The sequence below is a fragment of the Rhinatrema bivittatum genome, chromosome 3 (assembly GCF_901001135.1).
Source record: "Rhinatrema bivittatum chromosome 3, aRhiBiv1.1, whole genome shotgun sequence".
NCBI lineage: Eukaryota > Metazoa > Chordata > Amphibia > Gymnophiona > Rhinatrematidae > Rhinatrema > Rhinatrema bivittatum.
Window position 1 is genome coordinate 475,074,756 of NC_042617.1, and position 14,322 is coordinate 475,089,077.

The window sequence follows — 14,322 nt, forward strand, 5'->3', positions numbered from 1 at the left end:
ATATATATATACTGTGATGTCAGCTTTGCTCCGTCTCCATCTGCTAGTAGAGATGCATAACCCACTGGTTCAGGATTCTTCTGACTAGATGCTAAAAAACGGCCCACATCAAAGATGAAGTGGCCTAGTTAGAACACCCAGCCAACCTAGAAGTCTTGCTTAATTTATGCACAAGAATTGAGAGACTATTGGAAGAATGGAGACAAGAGAAAGAAATACAAACTATGAGGAGACAGTCATATCCCACCAACAGACCACTAATCTCTGAGAAGCCCTTGCTGGTTGACAGAATGAAACGGCACCTTAGAAGAAAAGGAACTGTGCCGTCAAGAAGGTTTGTGTCTCTATTGTGGGTTCTCAGGACATTTTCAAAATACTTTGCAAAGCAGATCCAGGAATGAGGGGTGTTCCCATCAGGGAAACACAGACCCCTGAACCCAGTAGAGGGAAAAGGTCAGGAGGTATTAACCCTCTGAGTATCAATGCTGCCCTGAGTACATGTCTTTCTCATATTACTATTCCAGTCCAATTCACCTAGGAAAATAATCTTTCCTCTAGCCAAGATTGACTCCGGAGCATCTGATTAGTTCCGGACCTTTTTTTTGCTCAGCAATAGCAGGTCCCCATACAACAGAAAGGATTATGTATCATGGTAGAGACCACTGATGGCTCATCCTAATTGTCAGGACTTGTAACCACGGAGAATAAACCTCTTATTTTAACTGCAATACACAGTCACCAAGAAACTCATATTTTTTACCTCATCTGTGGGCCATATTTCCTGTCATTCTAGGTTTTCCCTGCTGGAACGACATGAAATGCACATTAGCTGAAAGATCTGGCAGGTGAGGTTTCCATCAACATATGCCCACAGAATTGCATGCCTAATCAAAAGGTTCAGGAAATAATGCCTGAAGAGGTGAATCTGGGCAATTTGTGCTGTCTGGTAATCAAAAGACTGCATTGGAAAACTGTAGAAAAGTGTGTTGCATAGCAAGATGTTTTAATAAAAAAGGAGCTGATATTCTCCCTCCACATAGACTATATGACTGTCCCATAGATTTGCAGCAAGGGGTAGAAATCCTTTTTGGCAGAATCAATTCAGAGGTATTCATGGTAAAATTGACATAATTAAATAATTTTACTCTTTATAAGCGATGAAAACATAAAACATAAAAACATGCCATACTGGGTCAGACCAAGGGTCCATCAAGCCCAGCATCCTGTCTCAAACAGTGGCCAATCCAGGCCATAAGAACCTGGCAAGTTCCTAAAAAATAAGTCTATCCCATGTTACCGTTGCTAGTAATAGCAGTGGCTATTTTCTAAGTCAATTTAATTAATAGCAGGTAATGGACTTCTCCCTCCAAGAACTTATCCAATCCCTTTTTAAACACAGCTACACTAACTGCACTAACCACATCCCCTGGCAACAAATTCCAGAGTATAATTGTGCAGAGACTGCAGTGTACAAATCAACTACTCTTGTTAGAATTTTCATCGCTTATAAGGTCCAAAATTCAATGATGTCAATTTTACAATGAATATCTCTGAATGTTTCTGTAACACCACCCCCCAAACCATCTCACCCCGAATCAATGTGCCTCATTACAATGGTGCCTATATCGAGTGTCAGGCTGAGCCCTATAAGGAGTGTCTCTTTCTCTCTCGACTCCTACACCTACTGAGCAGCTGTAGCAAAGTTACGCACATTCACGTACAGGCGTTCTTCCCGGCTCTTTAAAATGCATGGCCCGCTTATAGTGTACTGCAGTGATCTCCTTCCCATCTCTGCCCTTCCCTGTACCCCTTTCCCTGCCCTGAACCCAGTCTTTCCCCCTGCCAATTCTCACTGCTCCCCTCAGGCCTACTGCAAGGCTGCCCTGTGCCCCAGACAAGGAGGGGGCAGGCAGTGCCCCCTTGGATAACTTGACTATCCAGCAGCCATATGAGGCTAAGAAACACTTGTTCCAGCACAATAGTGGCATGCAGAATGGTGGCCAGCCCCCTGAGTTGCTTTAGTTCCCCATGCCAGGGGCGGTGCAAGGGGATTAGGCACCCTAGGCACCTTCTACCTTGAGCACCCCTCCCTGGTCACAGCCCCAACTCCTACCTCTCGCGAGCAGTGGCAGGTGTGGAGATTTGAATCACTACTCATCTTTGCCGCCGCCGCCACCACGCATGGCTCCACATGACTCGTAAGCTTCGGCACCCTAGGCCCAGGCCCAGGCCTAGCTTGCCTAGTGCTTCCACAGGCCCTGTCCCCTGGGCCTGGAACTCTAGGCACTTTCTTCTGACAGCACTGGCTCTCCCCTCTTTTCCCCCCTTCCCTGCCCAGCAAGCTTTTGACCTTCTGAGATCATGTGTAAAAGAGAGAGGGCGCATGTATGAGAGAGTGTGTTTGTGTGTGACAGAATGAATGTGTATGAGAGGTGACAAGTAAATATTTGTGCTACCCACCACCACCCCTAATAATCCAGAAGATAAGAAATAGGGAGCAGCTGAATGGCAGAAGACCCATTTCATTGCCGAGTGGCTGGAAGGGAAATTGTTGCCTGTGTGCAGCCAGTTACCTCATTATTGCCCTTTAATACATGCACAGATACATTGTTTAGCGAGTTCGCTGGCAGGATCTAAAATGTATGCAAATGAGGGACACCATCTCTCTTCTCCCCGATCCTCAAGTGTCCAGTCCTGGTTTGTGGAAATGTTGGCAAGCCTACTTTCAAATGGGTTGTCAAACGACTATATATAAATATATAGAATGCAACGGCTTTAAAATGAATCAACACCTTTTTCTTACAGCTTAATTTCTCAGCCTTTCCAAACGAACACAGCATGAACAAGATCAACGACAAAGTTGCTGAGAAGCCTCCGTAGTTTACTGCTTTCTAGGACGGATAAACAGGGCCAACCCCAGCGATCATACGGATGCCTGCTTGGTTCACAACTATTTAGAACGCATTCGCGCCGCAACTCGGCCTCGGTTTTATTTTATTTTTTCATAAATCGTGACCAACCTGTGTGGCTCCAATTAGGGAATATTATTTTATCCTTCCTGGAAGAAGGTTAGAAGTAGAATTGGAATCCGGTAGAGAAGGGTAAGCCAGGGCCTGGTTGGCGGTTGTTGCGCACGCGCGAACTTCGGTGGCGAGTTTAGCACGTGCGGAGCCTAGGGGGAGAGGCTGCGAGATTGGGAGCAGCAGGTAGGGTAGGGTGAATAGCAACCAAAACTCTGATGTGGGCTTTTGTTCCTTTTCAAGAAATGAATTTGGAGTGAGTGGGTGCAGTTTCTCCAGTAGTGTCTGTTCACTAAAATTGTTGCAACTGTTGGAATTATTATTTTTTAAACAAAAGCGTCTGTGTTGAGAGACGTAGCTAGTAAGTGTATAGGGAGGGAGGTCCCCGAAGAGCTTCTAACTGAACAACTTCGACTGCTGGCGATGTGCTGGGTCTCCGGTGAGGAGAGAATGCGCGCCTTCCTCCATCACCTCTCTCTAATGCTGTAAATAGACGTTGGGAAGAAGAAAGGCGCACGGTTTTCTAAATGCAGTTAGTACATTTCGTTGATTGTTCCCAGCATGCAATTTAGTAGAGCCTCAAGATTAACTTGACTCTCTTTTGCCTTGCACAAAACATTTTCCTTTTGCGGATTTATGGATCTCCAGAAACCCCTGGCGCTGTTATACGTTTTACAGTCTGGGATAGTTTGAGCTCTAAAAACGACTAGAAAATACTTCTAGAGATACATTTAATTTTCTAGAGTACCCATAGAAAATATGTGACCATTTGAATTCTTTGTATATGTTTTCTGTAATATCTGCTTGTGAACGAATAGTCAAAATGCAGAGTTTTAATACATTCATTTTTGTTTTCAAACAGGTATACTTTTTATGCTATCAAATGGAGATTTGATTGATTTAAAACTGAAAAGATGTTTTTGAAATTAATTCAGGTAAGTCTTTTTAATTTACTTTTTATAGTGCTTTTCATTTTGAGGAATAGATTCTCTTGGTACAAGCTGGGGATAGTGCAATATAGGATGCAGTTAAGTTTCTCTGTGGAGGTTGCAGATCCATGGATATTGCAGCTCATTTTCAAAGGCAAATTCCCATGGAGTTTTGAAAATTTGACTAGTAAGGTCTGAGGATAGAAAAGTGTCAATGGACTTTGCCCATGGTGTTGTAGGCCTGTGGGGATTTGAAAATCAAATTTCCGTGTATAATTTCACTCACTTGACGTTCTCTTCCCTGATAATACCAATATCCTTTGTGGGTCATAGTATGCATATTTTTATCCACTCAGGTGGTCCTTTTTCCAAAGCCTTTTTTGTGAGTAAACGTGATTGAAATTTGCCCTTTAAATGTTGGTTTAGGAAAAGTAATGAGTAATTAACACATTCTTTGAAAACCTTCAAAGGCTAGCTTTATTTCCAGATGTGAGCTCAAGGGGAGTTATGGTTCAGGTAGAATAGGTAGGTCCCTGCTCAAGAGGACTTACTAAGGGCCTCATTTACTAAGCATTTTTCCCATAGACACAGCATAGGAGAAAAGCCTTAGTAAATCAGGCCCTAACTCTCAGGCCGATACAGTAAGGAGCGGTAGGAAGAGCTGCGTTAGTGCCGGGCGCACCCGCGGTTGCCGCACGCACAGTCCAGCTCACCTACCGCTCGATACTGTATGTAAATAGCTTGCAAATGCAAGCTGCGTCTAAGAAGCATCCGTGAAGCGTTAGGCCCGCGCAACCCATTTTACTGTATGTACCTGGGACCTGTCATTTCAAATGACATTTGAAATGACACGTACCAGGAAGTGGACGGTTCTCCGCTCGGGATTGCCAGTCCTCTCTCCCCTCCTCCTGAAGCAAGCAACGAAAGCGGAAAAAAGCGAAAAAGCGAAAAAAAAAAAAGTAGCGGGAGAGAGGATGGGCAATCCTATGCTCGGGATTGCCAGTCCTCTCTCCCCTCCTCCCGAAGCAAGGCGCGAAAAGCAGCCTTGCTTCGGGAGGAGGGGAAAGAGGACTGGCAGTGTAAAGCAATGAAGCGACTTACTTCTTTTGCAGCCCCCCTCCGGAGACGGACATCGGCGAAGACGACCGCGGCTCCCCTGCCTCCAGCTGCCCGCGAAGATGGACGCCTGCACATGCCGTGACGCCAAACGTCGTGACGTCACGGCTTGAACGGCCCAATTGCACGCACAGGGGCCGCTTTCGCCCGTGCAGGTGTCCATCTTCGCGGGCAGCTGGAGGCAGGGGAGCCGCGGTCGTCTTCGCCGATGTCCGTCTCCGGAGTGGGGCTGCAAAAAAAGTAAGTCGCTTCGTTGCTTTACACTGCCAGTCCTCTCTCCCCTCCTCCCGAAGCAAGGCTGCTTTTCGCACCTTTCTTCGGGAAGAGGGGAGAGAGGACTGGCAATCCCGAGCGTAGGATTGCCCGTCCTCTCTCCCCACTCTCTTTTGCAACTTTTTTTTTTTCACTTTTTCGTTTTTTTCCGCTTTCGGGAGGAGGGGAGAGGACTGGGGCTGCCCCGGAGACCAGCACCCATGGATGCGGCCAGGGCAGGTGAGCGGGGGCTGGGGGAAAGTTTGCCGCCTACCCTTACCCCTGCCTCTAACGCAGGGGTAAGGGTAGGCGGTAAGTTAGCAGGTTAAACGTGCAGCAAAACAGCAGGGTAAAAAAGCGATAGTCGGGGTGCGCGTTACTGTATGGGAGGGAATAGCTAATTCGATCGTTTACATGTAATATACATGCCGCGGGCAGAAGGGGTTACCCGGTGATTTAAGGACGCGGTAAGAGTAGGTTAAAGGGGATTGTGTATCGCGAGTTGGACTAATGCGGCCAAAAAGTGGGTAGAAAGCGGGTTAGGAGCAGGGTAACCATGGCCACACTTTACTGTATTGACCTGTCTGTAACTGAGCCATTGGAGGGAAAAGTGACTTGACCATAGTCAAAAAGAGCATCAGTGGAAGACGTGGAATTTGAACTTTGGCTTATGACCCACTGCTCTAATAAGCCGCCACACCACTCTAGGGGGCCAATGCAATAAAGTGGGCTCCACCTAGTATACAGGTTTACCTGTGTCCAACTTGTTGCAATAAAGGGATTAGCGTCTCCAAACGCAAGATAATTGTGCTCATCATGTGTAAATGCCATGTAAATAAGGCTATTACCTATTACCCCCCCCCCCCAGCAAACAATCGCCGTGTGCCCAGTGCACACGTTTTAACATGGCAAACAATGCCAGCCCCGGAGCCAGCAGAAAGTTCTGCTGTGCGTCAAGGGCTCAACTAAAAAAACAAAAAATACTGCTTTTCTGTGGTACCTCCTATTTAGTATCGACACGGTACCAAGATCTATCTACTCCTTGCGATGACTAAAATTTATTAAAAAATGAAAGGCTTGATGAGAAGTTTTGGGGGCGCACATTATACACACTTCAGGCCATATATATTGTGCACATATTATGCCATAAACGATCTGTGGTGGGATAAGGATGCTCATATCAAGCATCCGTTTTCTTAACCCGCACCCAATGCTTTTGAGAGTTAGGGAACACACAATTTATCCCTAGCTTGTCCTTTTTTAGCGCGGCAGCTCATTAGAATATTGCATTGTGTGGCCAGGACAGGTGGATGTGCTGCATTGAAAAAAATGGGTGCCCAGTTTGGATGCACATTTTTACACGCTTGATACTGCATCTGCCCCCTAGATGTTTAAAAGTGATTACAGATGTGATAGAATATGAAAGTTGATCCCAGCATAGGTAGCAAGTGGAAAACACAGCACATGAAGAGACAGTCCATGGCAGCATAGATGAGATGAATACAGTTAACAAGGTTGCATTAGATGTGGGTGCTGCAGCAATTGTAAGAGCTTAATTGAGTGAGGGATATTGCAATTCATCCAATTCTGGGCATCTGGATAAGCAAGAACACACAGGACTAGATGTTTGAGCTTAATATGAAGGGAGGTTAGCAGCAAGTGAGTTTTATTAATCTCCAAAATTCTTACTGAAAGCATAAAGTAAGAAAAAAGTTTATTTTGCAGATATAAAGGTAAATTGTAGATTGTACCACATTCTGTTATATGGAATTATTGGAATGAGGGCTGGTGTGGGTGTTTGTTTTTTTTTTTGCAGATACTATAGGAGTTGCTGAAGGGTATTTACACCAGTTCCATTTGAAAACTTCATACCAAAGTTCTGATTATTTTGATACCAGTCTTTAGTGCACATGGTTAAATGGTTCTATAAATTTCTACAATTGTGGTATATTTTAGACAACTAAACTTGTAGGTTTGTGTGGGAATCTGTGATTTAATTTCTGGGTAACCTGTGTGCAGTCACAGAAATGCCACTGTCCAAATAGTCCAAAAGATCCACAATAGCTGCAAATTTCAGGCATGTTTATTTGAGTAAGTGGAGGCTTCTTGGCAGTTTTCAACCTTTTAAAATGGTATGTACTTTTAAAATAGTATGTGTTTACACTTGGAATATTTATTTAATGCTATAGTTTCTGCTTTTCTCTGTCCTGATACACGATGTGTTCTTTGTAGATTTAAGGTGCATTATACCTTCGCTATCCCTCCCGATGCAGCCCCTCCGGTGAAACATGGACCATGTTGGGGAACTGGCTTCTCTATACATTGTACTTCTGTCTGAAGCCTTGAATAACAAGCCTGAAGTTTGCAACTATTAAACTTGTGGACATTTTGGACTATTTGGACAGCACCATTACAGCTCTGCATATATTCAATTTTGTGACTCTGTGTTGCATGTGTGACAGCTACAAAAGTAAAAAAATGTCCAAGAGGCGTGGTCAGCTACAAAAGTAAAAAATGTCCAAGAGGAGTGGTCATTGTTAAAAAAAATACCATTCTAGAAGCACAGTCCAGATGTATTCCACACATTAAGAAAGGTGGAAAGAAGGCAAAACGATTACCGGCATGGTTAAAAGGGGAGGTGAAAGAAGCTATTTTAGCCAAAAGATCTTCATTCAAAAATTGGAAGAAGATCCAACAGAAGAAAATAGGATAATACATAAACATTGGCAAGTTAAATGTAAGACATTGATAAGACAGGCTAAGAGAGAATTTGAAAAGAAGTTGGCTGTAGAGGCAAAACTCACAGTAAAAACTTTTTAAAATAAATCCGAAGCAGAAAGCCTGTGAGGGAGTCAGTTGGACCGTTAGATGATCGAGGGGTTAAAGGGGCACTTAGAGAAGATAAGGCCATCGCGGAAAGATTAAATGATTTCTTTGCTTCGGTGTTTACTGAAGAGGATGTTGGGGAGGTACCCGTAATGGAGACGGTTTTCATGGGTAATGATTCAGATGGACTGAATCAAATCACGGTGAACCTAGAAGATGTGGTAGGCCTGATTGACAAACTGAAGAGTAGTAAATCACCCGGACCGGATGGTATACACCCCAGAGTTCTGAAGGAACTAAAAAATGAAATTTCAGACCTATTAGTAAAAATGTGTAACTTATCATTAAAATCATCCATTGTACCTGAAGACTGGAGGATAGCAAATGTAACCCCAATATTTAAAAAGGGCTCCAGGGGCGATCCGGGAAACTACAGACCGGTTAGCCTGGCTTCAGTGCCAGGAAAAATAGTGGAAAGTGTTCTAAACATCAAAATCACAGAACATATAGAAAGACATGGTTTAATGGAACAAAGTCAGCATGGCTTTACCCAGGGCAAGTCTTGCCTCACAAATCTGCTTCACTTTTTTGAAGGAGTTAATAAACATGTGGATAAAGGTGAACCGGTAGATATAGTATACTTGGATTTTCAGAAGGCGTTTGACAAAGTTCCTCATGAGAGGCTTCTAGGAAAAGTAAAAAGTCATGGGATAGGTGGCGATGTCCTTTCATGGATTGCAAACTGGCTAAAAGACAGGAAACAGAGAGTAGGATTAAATGGACACTTTTCTCAGTGGAAGGGAGTGGACAGTGGAGTGCCTCAGGGATCTGTATTGGGACCCTTACTTTTCAATATATTTATAAATGATCTGGAAAGAAATACGACGAGTGAGTTAATCAAATTTGCAGATGACACAAAATTGTTCAGAGTAGTTAAATCACAAGCAGATTGTGATAAATTGCAGGAAGACCTTGTGAGACTGGAAAATTGGGCATCCAAATGGCAGATGAAATTTAATGTGGATAAGTGCAAGGTGATGCATATAGGGAAAAATAACCCATGCTATAATTACACAATGTTAGGTTCCATATTAGGTGCTACAACCCAAGAAAGAGATCTAGGTGTCATAGTGGATAACACATTGAAATCGTCGGTACAGTGTGCTGCGGCAGTCCAAAAAGCAAACAGAATGTTGGGAATTATTAGGAAGGGAATGGTGAATAAAACGGAAAATGTCATAATGCCTCTGTATCGCTCCATATTGAGACCGCACCTTGAATACTGTGTACAATTCTGGTCGCCGCATCTCAAAAAAGATATAATTGCGATGGAGAAGGTACAGAGAAGGGCTACCAAAATGATAAGGAGAATGGAACAACTCCCCTATGAGGAAAGACTAAAGAGGTTAGGACTTTTCAGCTTGGAGAAGAGACGACTGAGGGGGGGATATGATAGAGGTGTTTAAAATCATGAGAGGTCTAGAACGGGTAGATGTGAATCCGTTATTTACTCTTTCGGATAGTAGAAATCCTAGGGGGCACTCCATGAAGTTAGCATGGGGCACATTTAAAACTAATCAGAGAAAGTTATTTTTTACTCAACGCACAATTAAACTCTGGAATTTGTTGCCAGAGGATGTGGTTAGTATAGCTGTGTTTTAAAAAAAAGGATTGGATAAGTTCTTGGAGGAGAAGTCCATTACCTGCTATTAAGTTCACCTAGACTAGAGAATAGCCACTGCCATTAGCAATGGTTACATGGAATAGACTTAGTTTTTGGGTACTTGCCAGGTTCTTGTGGCCTGGATTGGCCACTGTTGGAAGCAGGATGCTGGGCTTGATGGACCCTTGGTCTGACCCAGTATGGCATTTTCTTATGTTCTTATGACTGTTCATTCCTATTTTGGATCTGTGCATAATCTGTGTACAGTGTCATAAAGCAATATTGCTGGTTCTGAATATTCATTTGTTGCGCGTAGAAATCTGTAGTTTTTAGTTCTACATGAATGCAACATATTTTTAGTTTTACTGTGTAGGCTTTCAACCAAACATAGATCTTCATCCTCCACTCCATTCACAGAGAGAGGTTAACATTGAGGGTAATTGTTCCAGGCCCCATTTGTTTTGTCTAGTTTCCGTTATACATTTTGCTTGACAACCTAGATTTTTCTCTACTCAGTTGCACAATGTACTTTATTTCTTTAGATGATTAGATTTCGTTTCCTAAACTCAAAGCTATGCACATTGCATATTATTATTTTTTTTTTAACCTAGTGTCAGGTCACTGTCTGAGCCCCTCATAACCTACTGTTAGTTCTCTGGAACATACAACTCAGAGCCAGCCACTTGCAGTAGAAAAGCAATTTTATTCCATGCATTAGTGTTCATTTCACACTTGTAGCTTTTGGTTCCTATCCTGAGACACCAAGACCACCCCAATAAACATGGAGGAAAAATAGATATTTCATGCTCACCACAGTTCAGTGTTTGGGCTGCTACTTCCAATTCCCTATATTTCTCAGTACTCCAGCCTGGACTGGTCATGCTTGCAGTCCTGTGCACTCCTGTGTTCTGCTTTACTGCCTCAACTTCCTGGGCTGTCCAGAATTCCTCCAGCCTCCTCGGAGCCTGCTGTGGATGTCTGCATATCCCACCACTATCATTGTCACAGTTCACTAACCATGCTCCTAGTGATGTACTGTCAGTTCTTGGGAATATATAGCTCACAGCTAGCCACTTACAATAAAAAGCAACTTTATTCCATGCATCAGTGTTTACTTCATACTTGTAACTTATTTGCATTCCTGAGACACCTGTACCACCCCAATAAGATAAATTGGTATTCGTCTGTAAGCTGGCCCCGTTCCTCAGATGGAGCCCGGCATGGAACTTTGGTTTCAAAGCTTCTAGAAGCTTCCGGCATGCCCCAGTGGGCATTTATTTTATTTATTTATTTAACGAGTTTTATATACTGTCATTCGGAATCGTCAAAATAACGCCATCATAACAGTTTACAGAATATAAGGATACAGGGATGGAGGGTTAAACAAGGGTTTCAAGATACAAACTGTTATTAAGCAAAGGGATAACATGTTAAATAAAATTTATAGAAACATAGATGTGATGAATTTCATTTCTTGAAGGAGGATTGGAATGTGAAGTAATTTTGTTGCTCATTGGGTGAGTTGGTATGCTTTTTTGAACAACCAAGTTTTTAGATCTTTTTTTGAAGGTTTTTAGATTTTCTTGAGTTCTAAGCTCAGTTGGTAGTAAGTTCCAAAGTTTTGGGCTACCAAGGGAGATTGCTCTATTTTGGGTTAAGTTGAGCTGATTTGAGTGCGATGGTGTTGTTTTTAGAGTCCCTTATTTGCTGATCTAAGGTTTCTTCTTGGAGTATGTAGTTGTATATAGGGACTTAGCCAATTTTCTTGTTTTTTGTGTATAATTTTATGTAAAATGGATAGGACTTTTTATTCAATCCTGTATCTAATTGTTAGCCAGTGAAGTGCAATAAGTGTTGGAGTGATGTGGTCATGCTTTTTTGATCCTGTGAGGATTCTTGCAGCTGCGTTCTGCAGGATCTGGAGAGGGCGAATGGTGTTTAGAGGTGAGTTGCAGTAGTCTATGTTGGAGAAAATTATTAATTGAAGTACTGTTCTGAAGTTGTCGTTGGACAAAAAAGGTTTTAGATGACGGAGTGTGTAAGTAGTTTGTGATAACAGTCTTTGATTTTAGTCGAAATATGATTTTTGAAAGAGAGTTCTTTGTCAATGTGTGACTATAGCTACCTTACCGCCTCCCAGGTAGGACTCTTCGGTCTCATGTTTTCCTTAGAGCCTGCAAGTTCTTTCTCCCGGACACCTACTGTAGTGAAAGTTTCTGGAGTTGCCGGAGGTTTTTTTTTGTTTTTTTTTGAGGGGCCCCTCAGGTTTATTTAGGTAGGATTTTTGTCTATTTTGGATTTTTTCTTGTTCCTTAACTTTTTTTTTTTTCTGTTGACCACAGTGCACTGACCCAATACCCAGTGCAGCTTAGTCTAGCGCTTTTTTTTTTTTTTTTAATGCCTCAAGAGGCCTTCAGTTTTCAGTGTCTGTGGTCGGGCTAAGCCTCTTACTCCAGGTTAATAGGGGACTTGGCTGGGTACAGACCCTGTCTCTGGCAGCTCCCACCATTATTGGCTAGTCGTTGCAGGTGGGAGCTCTTGGAGGTTTAGTCCACCTGATTGTACATTGAGGGATTTAGGAGGGCACTGCTAGTACATCAGTATAATCAATTCTGCTTTGACCTATGCATCAGGCTTGAGACCATGTCAGTGCCTGAGGGAGGAGAGGGGTTATTGTGGTGTCTGCCAGGAATTCTCCAAGCACTCGAGGGGAGAGGAGAGCTTATCCTCCCCACAGTCTTGGGAATCGCACCAGTGTCCATGAGCCCAAATTAATTATCATCTCTGGTGCTCTGAATGATGTGGCCTCCTCTCCTGCCTGCCAGCTTGGCCTGGTGTTGATGATGCCAAAGCAGATCACAACTGCACCAGGGCAGGACTAACATCTGATGCTGTGGTTGCATCAGTGGAAAACTGTCCTGCACAAACTTCTAGGGGTGTGCATCCGTTTTCCACGTATTTGTGATCCGCAACTTATTTTGTCCTATCTGTTACATATGTGGGGAGGCGAAACGCATCGTGACACCCCACGTATGTAGAATTAGACCTGTGATGAGGAGACACACAATGTACCGAATGCAAAAAGAACAAAAAGCCTTCTCTATATCAAAAACTGAAGAAGTTCTTGAGAAAAACTTTGAAGTGTTACCAGAAAAGAGAAAACAAACACAATGCATGCAGAATTTCAAGATCCATAAACAAAAGAAAAATCTAATTGAGATGGACAACTCTGTCAACAGTGGCACAACTGCAAAAGGAAAGAGTGAAGTGAATAACAAATCTCAAAGTCTCATAAGGAGTCCAGGAAAAGCTATAACCTTAAAGAGAGTACCTGGAAGGCTATGACCACAAATGCTCATAGTTTGGGAAATAAAATCCCAGATCTGCAGGCCCTAATGTCTGAGGCAGAATTGGACATTGTTGCTATCACAGAGACATGGTTCACAGAATCTCATGATTGGGATACAACAATACCAGGCTATAACTTGTTAAGGAAGGACAGAGAGGATAGAAAAGGGGGAGGTGTGGCTCTTTGTCAGAAACAACATCCAAGCATCTGAGCTGCAAGGAAGAAGCACTATGGGTCGACCTAAAAAAAGATGACGGAGGATCCATTTATATTGGAGTGGTTTACAGGCCTCCAAACCAAAAGGAAGAGCTGGACAGAGACTAAAAATAGTAGAGCGATAGTGGATGCCATGCAAGTATCTTTGTTCAAACAAATGCTATTGGAACCCACGAGAGAAGGAACTATACTCGACTTAGTGCTCACTAATGGAGATAATGTCTCCGATGTCCAGGTGGGCACCCACCTCAGCACCAGTGATCAACAAACGGTATGGTTTAATATCACTAAAAGAATAGGGAAAAGAAACACAAAGACCCGAGTTTTACAGTTCAAAAACACGGACTTTGAGGAAATGGGGAAGTACCTGGAGGAAGAACTAAAAGGATGGGAGAACGAGAGAGATGTGGAGCAGCAGTGGACCAATCTAAAAGGAGCAATCACCAAGGCAACTACTCTATATGTTAGAAATGTAAAGAAAAGCAAAAGAAAATTGAAACCTATCTGGTTCTCAAAGGAGGTAACTGACAAAATTAAAGCTAAAAGAACAGCATTCAAGAAATATAAAAGATCCCAAAGGGAGGAACACAAAGAAGAATATTTGATTCAACTGAGGGAGACAAAGAAATTAATCAAGTTGGCAAAAAGTCAAGCGGAAGAGAGGATTGCCAAGGAGATAAAAAATGGTGACAAAACATTTTTCAGATACATCAGTGAAAAGAGAAAAGTCCAGTGGTATTGTGAAATTAAAAGGTGGTAATGATCAATGTGTGGAGAGAGACGAAGAAATGGCAGAAATATTAAATGAATACTTCAGTTCTGTGTTCACTAAAGAAGACCCTGGAGAAGGACCATCTCTACACAACAAGAAACTGGAGGGAAGTGGAATAGATGAAAATCCTTTTACAGTAGAAAATGTATGGGAAGAGCTAAAGAATCTGAAAGTGGACA

At 42.8% G+C, this 14,322-nt stretch overlaps 1 protein-coding gene across 1 annotated transcript in view; it reads left to right on the plus strand.

Annotated features, from left to right (window-relative positions):
- The first annotated feature begins 3,105 nt into the window (after positions 1-3,105).
- The window catches only part of TDRD15 (tudor domain containing 15), a 58,562-nt gene continuing 47,345 nt past the window's right edge, over positions 3,106-14,322 (plus strand). Inside the window, exons 1-2 of the mRNA XM_029595997.1 lie at positions 3,106-3,206; positions 3,883-3,955. The gene's annotated coding sequence lies outside the window, so the exon portion shown is untranslated. The remainder of the gene's footprint in view (positions 3,207-3,882; positions 3,956-14,322) is intronic.